Source organism: Notolepis coatsorum (assembly GCF_963971535.1).
Source record: "Notolepis coatsorum genome assembly, chromosome: 3".
Lineage (NCBI taxonomy): Eukaryota > Metazoa > Chordata > Actinopteri > Aulopiformes > Paralepididae > Notolepis > Notolepis coatsorum.
The window spans coordinates 28,239,982-28,250,138 of record NC_140167.1 but is presented as its reverse complement, the minus strand read 5'-3'; positions in this window follow the sequence as shown (position 1 = coordinate 28,250,138).

The window sequence follows — 10,157 nt, the reverse complement described above, 5'->3', positions numbered from 1 at the left end:
ATGTGTGTTAGGACACGCCGGCTTAACATCCGTGTCATTCAGCTTAGCCATGCTTATTTGTGGCACGACAGGGAGAGAGGGAGAGGCGGAGAGGAGGGTTGGTGACAGCGCATGGAAGACGCACCAGCAACGCACTGTGGGCAGTTGTTGGGGATGTATTTGATCAATTGAACCGAGGGTTTCGGGAAGAAGAGGTAAATGTGCACAGGCTAAGTGGTCGTACTTCACTTGGAGAGCTATCTCCTCGTGTTTACCTGTTTACTTTCACAGGTAGTTCAAACAGGCCTTTTCACTCTGACAGTGGGCAGTACAATATGTTTATTTTGCAAAGCAGGGGCACTTAGAACGAGACCAAACTCTGGACAATAACCGCACATGCGATTTAATCAGAAAGAAACGTTTCTGCAGTTATAGTTTTTAACAACTAAACATAACCTAAACACTAAACAAGAAGTAAACATTCGAAAGGCTTTAATTGTTGGGCAACTAAAATGTGTCCTAACAAAAATGCAGATGCTATGACGCACAACGATGAGATATTCCATTATTACTAAGTTATTATTATTATTATTATTATTATTATTATTATTATTATTATTATTATTATTATTATTATTATTATTATTATTATTATTATTATTATTATTATTATTATTATTATTATTATTATTATTATTATTATTATTATTATTATTATTATTATTATTAGCATCATCAATAATATTATTATTATTATTATGATTGTTGTTATTGTTGTTATTATTATTATCATTATCACCATCATCATCAGTGTTATTATGAATTAATACACCTCTTATGTCACAGTTACAGTAAAAACAACAGTTGTTGTCAGACATACTTCAAGCTCAGGAAGCGTCAACATTGTTTCAACTTCTATGAAGCCATGGTCTTGCTGCGGAAGACTGTTCTTCTCATCCTTCATCCTGGCCTCATTCTGAGTGTCCGCGCAGGTGTGTGTGCGCGCGTGTGCGTGTGTGCACGTGTGTGCGTGAGTGTGTGTTTGCGCGTGTCTGTGTGTGGGCGTGTGTGTGCGCGCGCGCGCGAGTGGTCGTGTGCGTGTGTGTGTGTCTGTGTGAATGGTCCCTATAACAGCAGAGAGAAGATCTTGTGCTACAAGTTAAATGCTCAAATGCATCAGCACTCGACAGTCTGTTGGATTGGGCACTTTCACCGGGAGATGCCAAGCCTTAATGCATTTAGTGTGTTGTCACTGAAACCAACAGTATACGAATAAATAAATGATTAGAACATTTTCACAAGGGGTGTCTTTTAGCATGATGTTTGAGTTGTGTTTTTCTTTTGTGTGTGTGTGGGGGGTGGGGGGGGGGGGAGTACTCAGGCATAAATCGTGCAATATTAGTCAATTATTGATAATACAATTTGTAATTGTGTTTGCTTCTATGCCGCTGCAAGCAGCTATACTTTCTTCCATGACTTATTTATAATATTATATAGGCAACAGAGCACCAGCCCATTGTTAAATCTGGTTAGGATTTTCTGATCAGTGCCTTCCAAAACAAAACATGCGGCTCCAGAGTACAGCAGAAATTGTCTCATCCAAAAACAATTAATTTCCACGTAACAAAAAAGGCCCCCGGACCAATTATAATTCCTGACACATCCTCCCCAAAATTTCACGGACACGATTGTTCCCAAATAAGTGAAGAAAAGCCTTTTATACTCTTGATTAAATAAGTCTTTCGATTGAATACGTTAAGAATGCCTAAGGAGATACATAATAACGTTGATCATTCATTTCTTTAATCGCTGAATTTCAGCGTGTTTCGACGCCTCCGGCTGGCAGTTAGCCTTTGATAAAGGTAACCCCGTCTGCCTCGGGCTTTTCATGATAAATGTATGGAGTGACAAGACCGATTTCCTTCCTCTATGATTAAAAGGCTATATATAATATGCAGGTAAACCAGGTCCGGTTTATTTATGGTGCTAAGCCATGGCCCGGGGAGACTGGCCGGGGGCACAAATCATTTTGGAGCGGGACAGCGGCTGGTTGCAGAAATCCAAGCACCTTTTGCTTCCAGGCAAACGCTGAGCCTTTATTCGTCCCCTTTCCTCTAATGATTAAACATGTCACGGCGAGATTAGCGGCGTGTCTGTGCCCCGAGGAGATGCCTTCATTTGTTAAACCACCAGTTTATTTGTAACGGTGAATTTCATGCCACACTGTGCCATGCCTTTATCGCGTCGTGTGAGACAAATTGCTTAAAAGGTTTATTGTTTTTTAATCACTTCCCATTTCAATATCACGGTGACACTGGAGAGCATTTGTTTTGAGTCTCTGGGACTATTTGAAATTAGTCACAGAAGAAGAAACTCTATTTTGTGAATGTGTGTGGGGCGGGGCCCTGCACGGTGCACCGCTGAAGATGCAATTACCACTTTCCCAGAACGACCCACATACCCTGATCTGCAATAGACTATGGCACAAGTATGCTGCAGACAAGTTGCCCTTCCGTTAGGGAGCCTGAGTGCAGTACTAGCGCTGATAGCTTTGATGACATCTGTAGTACTCTAGCGAACCCTGCTGGCCAAACTGAGAAACGTTATAGGTCAAACTGCAGTCAACTCACTGTTGTGTCAACACATGTTCCCCATCATATAATATCAGCAACAATATTTCAATTAACGCAGCTCCCAATATAATATCAGTTACTTATATCCTAGTAGGCTATTTATCATCCTCTCTCTCTCTCTCTCTCTCTCTCTCTCTCTCTCTCTCTCTCTCTCTCTCTCTCTCTCTCTCTCTCTCTCTCCCCTCCCCCCATCCCTCTCTCTCTCTCTCTCTCTCTCTCTCTCTCTCTCTCTCTCTCTCTCTCTCTCTCTCTCTCTCTCTCTCTCTCTCTCTCTCTCTCTCTCTCTCAAATTGTTACTATTTTGAAATACATATACAGCTGGTTAATCTATTTGTATAATGTGTGAATCATTTAACACAAATAACTTTTCCAAAGGTCTAAACGACACTCTAAACCTTCAAACATGTAAATGTGTCTCGGAATACATATTACTCGTATGCATTTTGCTATTACTTGAATCCAAACAATGGATTTATGCATAATATGGACAACTAAAAATGTAGCCTATATCGTGTGCTAAATGTGCCTGGACTCAGACTGTCCCCCACGTGTGAGTGAGTGAGTGAGTGAGTGAGTGAGTGTAAATCATCAGTCTGCCTATACCCACCTATTTTTACTTTTTAATTTTACAATTTTGATTTGTTATAGGATCATCGGAAAAGAAACGAATTGCGCGCTAGCTCAAACAAAACAACAATACATTAAAATTATATTTTTTAACAATAAAAACCGAAAGTATTAAAAGGAAAATAAATCCAGCATCTCGTGCGCGCTTACCTTGAGAGAGGGTGAGCGTGTAGCCAGCGTTAAGACAGTACGGAGGGAGAGAGAGAGAGAGAGAGATAGAAAGAGAGAGAGAGATAGAGAGAGGGAGAGAGAGGGAGAGAGAGAGAGAGAGAGAGAGAGAGAGAGAGAGAGAGAGAGAGAGAGGAGAGAGAGAGAGAGACAGAGAGAGGGAGACAGAGTTAATGAAATATCTCCAAATGGAAGTCAGGAGTGCGTGCAGAGATAAGCCTGATGTGGTTTATATACCCAGAAAGCAAGTGCTCCTCTTCTGATATTGTCCAAGTGCGTTTGCATAGCTGGCCAAGTGGCTCGGCTCTTGCTGACTCGCTAACATTGCGTGGTGTTTGTTTTCCCCTGCTATGACGTGAGACAAAATATTGGCCATATGTTCATCGGCAATAAATTGGTCATGAGTGCAAACACACTCCCTCTGCACATGCTTTTAAGCGAGCCTATACTTTTCTCTTTCCAATGCATGGTTTGTTTAGGTCGTGACAATTTGGTGTGAAATAGTTAGACGAAATCTAAAGGCATATTTCTTAAGTAAGTGCCTATATGCAAGAGACTTGCGTTGTTCTTTAGACTGAGACCCATTATTCCTCACAGAGCAGCTCTCTAATAAATCGCTTGGTAACCAAGAAGCAACGATGTCGGAAGAGCAGATGTGGCGCGTTATCCACGTGATAGCCCCGTTTACATTAGATACCCTGGCCTGATCTAGTGATTGATAACCGAGGTCACAATCATCCACACTGATTTAAGCCAACTGAAAGCCATCTCTCACGATGCAGTAGACTAATATAGGTAAACCTTTATAGGTCCACTTGTTGCGTCTTTGAAACTATAATTAAGACCTGAGATTATAGTACAAAGCTGCTATAGGGAAATTGTATTATTAGTTCGAAAATATATACGTATAAACTCCTATATTACGCAGCATACCTAAGATAATTAATAATAATGATGATAATAATAATAATAATAATTAGTATCATTATAATAATAATAATCATCATCATCATCATCAATATTATAACAACAACAACAACAACAAACAACAACAACAACAACAACAACAACAACAACAACAACAACAACAACTTATATATAATAGCAATATGAATACAATATAATCTATAAGATAAATATTAAGTTGAAAATATCCAGGCTACACGTAAAGGCCATCTTTACCGGTTTATTTTGGCACTATTCACTATGGCTATAACTCAGTAATTGGAATGTCGCCAACAAAAAACACACAAAAAACGTCAACATCTTAAAATACCTCTTTACTGTTCCTAGCCTAATAACTATTTATTTTTCCACGTAAATTATTAGTTGTAATATTAATTATGAGTCACATTATTTGAAGGGTTTATTACATTACCGTTCTTGCGATCTATACAATTTGTCTACGCGAGCTTCGCTCTGAACATCTTTTCAAACGCCTGAAAGGAAACATTAACGCTCTAATGGTTACATGTATGAGAACTGTTTGGCGTGAGTGCGCGCGCACGACACACAGAGATATATTGGATGGGGAATTAGATGCAGAACTATCACAAAATAACACAACTGCATGACTGATATATTTTTTCATGAACGTTTCACCCACCAAAAATATATATATTTTTTTTTCAACATGTTTATATGGCGTGGTTGCCTCTGCATACCTGTTGCACCGACAGTATAGAGAACAACATCACAGGTTGTGTCAAAAGGACTAAGTGCATCTATATAGTTGGTGTAAAGACGAGGATGGGGAATGCCAGTAATTGCAGAGGAAAAGCAATATGAAGCAAACACCAGTTGAGGTATTATGACACCTATGGGGAGGGGGGGGGGGGGGGGGGGGGGGCGAAGACTTGAATCAGGACACAATGTTTTATTGTGGGCAGCCTGGAATCCTTGCATGGTAATAATGGTGTTGCCTAGTACTGCAGGAGCGACCATCAATCAATAGAACACATCGCTGATGGGGTTTGTGCCTGACCACTTTGCTGATGAAAGACCGAGATTATCCTCCCTGCTATCACTGTGTTCAAGAGTATTGCTTAAGACGCTGAGAATACAAATAAATAAATTGGCCTCATACCTCGTTTGAAATTCCACATTAACTTAAGCCAAAGTAGTTAGTTAGAGTTGGGAATGTATTCATGAGCTTCTGATGAGTGAGAAAACCCATCCACTCAGCCGCTCCCGTGAATGCCCTTGTGCTGTTTGAGATTCGACAGAAGTGCTCTGAGGGCTAAACACAAGACCTCCTGAAAAAGGATGGGTAAGATAGGCCCCGCCGGTCAAGCTATTATCAATCCCTATGGCCTAAAGCCTGATGACTAAAGACACTTCACATAGTCAACGGCTGCAGCACGAGGACACTGGTGGCTGGCATTCTCAAATCAATCAGTTCAAGTTTTAATGTATCGACCACTCCAGGAGAGCCAGGAGAGGGAGAGCTTCTCGACACACAAATGCCAGGGAGAGTGGCTCGATTTTCATGGAAGATACACTCGCAGAAAAAATGTTTAATTAAACCTGAGGGCACACTTGTGCGGTCGAGACTCCTAATTGTGTGTGTGTGTGTGTGTGTGTGTGTGTGTGTGTGTGTGTGTGTGTGTGTGTGTGTGTGTGTGCGTGTGTGTGTGCGTGCATGCGTGCGTGCGTGCGTGCGGGTTGCGTATACATAATTATAGCTAGTCCATGTCTATTTGATATTTGATAGGCTCAGCAGCGTTCTTCACATACATGCGCTGAAGAGAGGTTCAGCATTAGGGAACCTGGCTCTCGGTGCTGACGCGGGAATGAATGGGAGGCTTTGGCCCTTCAAGAGATGTGAAGCAAAGAAGTGAGCTGTTGTGTGTGCCCGATTCTACAGCCAGTGAATATTATCGTTTATTTGTTCCATTGCATGACGATGAAGGCCATTGTGGCTCTGTGGTGTAGAGTGGTTGGTCTTAACACGTCTGCCCTCTGGAAACAGGGAAGGTGAAGGAGTTCCATTAGAGGACTGTGAAATGTGTGGTATTTCCATCAAAACATCAGAATTTAGGATTGCATAAGTGCTCTCTCTGCATTACTTGACATTAATAACTCCAGGTTTGAATGGGCCAGTGCAAGGCCTTGATAATCTGGTGAAACAGTTCAAGGCCAGGGAGAGGTGCATAACCGTTCCCTTGCAGATATTAAGAATACAAAATAAATAGATAAATAAATACACAAAACAGACTTGAATATAAAACCAATGCCATACTCCAGGCCATGAACTTCAGAGGTTCAACCGAGACTTCAAATCACAATCACAGTTCATTTTCTTTGCTGAACTATTTGCCAATTGAGTCAGATACAGTTTAAAAAGGGCAGCAACTAGAGAGTCTTTCCCATGGACGTTTGGTACAAAAAACTTAAACAGTGAGACTGGCCACAATAGAAACTAGCACTCAACACAGTCCCAGTTCAATTGAACAAAACATTCGTCAGAATGTCCCTCAATGAAAAGATACTGTAAACAAGGCCAACGTTGAGCCAGAATCTGAATGCTTTCAGGACCTTCTGTAGAATCTGCAGAATGCTTTCAGGACCAAATCTGCAGAATGCTTTCAGGATGTCTTGCACAGTGCATGTATCCAAAATGTTTGAAAGCTGTCAGTAAATGTCCACAAATTGTTAGGCTGGGTGGGGTTGGCGGTGGAGGAGGAGGAGGAGGGGGGGGGGGGGGGGGGGTAATCAGGTGGGGGGAGAGATCAGATGACTATGAAGCAGCTTCCATATAGCTGTGCTCAATAGCTGCTGTGTGAGGAGGACAGAGCATTGTGCAAGAAGTATTTCACCATAATAAACTTGAAGGTCACCTGACTATCTCCATCCAGGGTGGACAATGGCCATCTCCCAAGGCGTAAAGCAGAGGAGCAGTATCAAGCCACAGTTTCTGACCATCTCGACAATGACGCACTCTCCATTGAAGAGGCCTTTGAAACGGGTGGGGAAGCAAATCGCGTGGTAAATAAAACCCCCGGACTGAAGAGCGGTGGAGATGGTGCACAGCGAACATGGAAGTGCCGCGGTGGTCTTTCAACGTACTAAGGAATGTCAGCCCACGGATCTATATTGATTCCAGAGTAAAGTTATGTGGCTGAAGGGGAGAGGACTTAAGGATGGAGGGGAGAAAGACAGAGAGAGGACGCTTTTTCTTCTCTCAAGACCCCTTCCATTTTAGCGAACAATAAATCACATCACAAGTCAAGGCCGCACCATTCCCCGGTAGGAGAGATCGTCCTTGCCTTCACTCAAGCCCAAGGGCCTATGGAGCTAAGATTCAAAAGCTTTGCAAGGATAAGCTATTGATTATTACATTCACCCATAGTGAAGTAGCGAAGAAAGGATATAACCCTCAAATTTGTATGGTGGAGATGGAAAAAAACATCTTTTATTTAGCAAAGCTACATCTAGCCGCTGGAAAAGGATGTCTCAAGGACACATTTTATGCTATCATTGTCTCTCATGGATGGATACATATTGTAAGTAATGCCCCTGGTGACAGACCCTATCCACGAAACCTTGTTTCTTCTTTTACAGTGAGGAAAAAACCTTACTCAAACTATGCAGCTCTGGACCTATGCAGCTTGGCCTGTCTGTCCGACATCTCCGCCTGGATGACGGCCAACCACCTCAAACTGAACCTAAGCAAAACAGAATTGCTCCACCTGCCGGCCAAATCCTCCCCCCTGACCGACCTTTCCATCACAGTCGAGAATGCAGCTGTGACCGCGTTCCCGACCGCCAAGAACCTTGGTGTTGTCCTCGACGACCAGTTGAACTTCAGCAACTGCAGCAACAACCAGAACCTGCAGATTCCTCTTGAGCAACATCAGAAGGATCTGCCCCTTCCTGACAAAAGAAGCCACCCAACTCCTCGTCCAATCAACAGTCATCTGCCGCCTTGACTACTGCAATGCACTGCTTGCTGGCCTGCCGGCCGCCTAAATATTAAAGGCAACCAACTTGTGTCTAGCCACGCCCAACTTGCGTCTAGCCACGCCCCCGCAGCGACGTGGCAGCAGCAGAGCGTCCGCTCTGCCGTGGAGCTCTGTCGCGGCAGCATTATGTAGCAGTAATCCCCCTTTTTTTAACATTGACAACTAGCTCAACTGGTAGTGCTGCCTTGCTGTGGATCCTGCGGTCTGTTGGTGACAAGTTCGATTCCCTTCAATTTTTATTATTATTATTTTTTTTAACATGCATTCTTTCGCCGGTTAAGTTTAGGCATGTTAACTTTAAGCATTATTTCGGAGTTGGTTAAGGTTAAGGTTAGGCATTGTTTCGGAGTTGGTTAAGGTTAGAAGGGTTAAGTTTAGGTGCTGTTAAGGAGCTGGTTAAGGTTAGAGTTTGTCTTAGAGAATGGCAATATTCTTTCAGAGTTGGCTATGGTTAAGGTTAAGGTTAGGCATTGTTTCGGAGTTGGTTAAGGTTAAGGTTAAGGTTAGGCATTGTTTCGGAGTTGGTTAAGGTTAGAAGGGTTAAGTTTAGGCGCTATTAAGGAGCTGGTTAAGGTTAGAGTTTGTCTTAGAGAATGGCAATAGACAGCCTATTTCCGCGCTGCCGCGGTCACATGGGCGTAGTGGCCAATCAGAGAAACGCTAAACACAAGTTGGTTGCCTAAAATATTCACGCCTCCCGGCCACTGCCACCAAGCCTCTTCAACTCATTCAGAACACAGCGGCCCGCCTGATCTCAAACCTACCGAAGTTGGCCCATGTCACCCCACTTCTTAGGGACCTGCACTGGCTCCCCATTGCTGCACGAATCCGCTTCAAGGCCCTCGACCTGGCATACCGTGCAGCAAAGGGAACCGCTCCCGCCTACCTCCGGTCAATGGTCTCTAATACACACCCTCAAGACCCCTACGCTCTGCATCTTCTGGCCGTCTCAGACCCACTCCTATCCGAGCTCCGGGAGGGTCATCAAGGAGAACCTGCCTTTTCTCAGTCCTTGCCCCACAATAGTGGAATGAACTACCCACCCCAGTTAGGACAGCCGAAACCTGTCCAATCTTTCGCCGTCGACTAAAGACCCACTTCTTCAACCATTATCTGAAGAAAAAAACAATAATTTAAAGAGAGAAAAAATAAAATCTAACCCTAACTAACCTTACTGTCATGCACTTGTCCTAATACACTAACCTACACTGTAGCACTCAACATTTTGATGAACATTGTTACTCAGCTGATAGAGTTGTGCCCTTCCTGATGACTTGTCGTACAGAACTTGTAAGTCGCTTTGGATAAAAGCATCAGCTAAATGACTAAATGTAAATGTGATGGACCTTTTCATGGATGTCGCTAGACATTGTCAACATGCAAATGCAATTCAACAGGGTACTCAGTGTGACAGATATGGGAATCAGCTATGATAAGAATAAAAGCACTGTGAGAGCCTACTCAAATGTTCAGTGAGCTTTAACTGTCCAACCACTCTGGCGCAGGAAGCCACATGAAGCATTCACTCCATGTCACGAGGTGTGCATTGTGCATGTTTGTCTTCATCACACTGGCTCTGTTTTCACTGTCATGCTGCAACCGCAAAAATATATTTCATTTATTGGGGTAGCATTAAACAAATCTAGATTACCTTTTGAAGCACAGTTGAATTTAGGTTTAGGAGTAGGAAAGTATTTCATTTATTGGAGTAGAGTACAACAAAACTATTCCAGAACTAGAAGGGCCCTCACGGAGATGCCTACACCCGCGTACAAGCAGGCAAAGC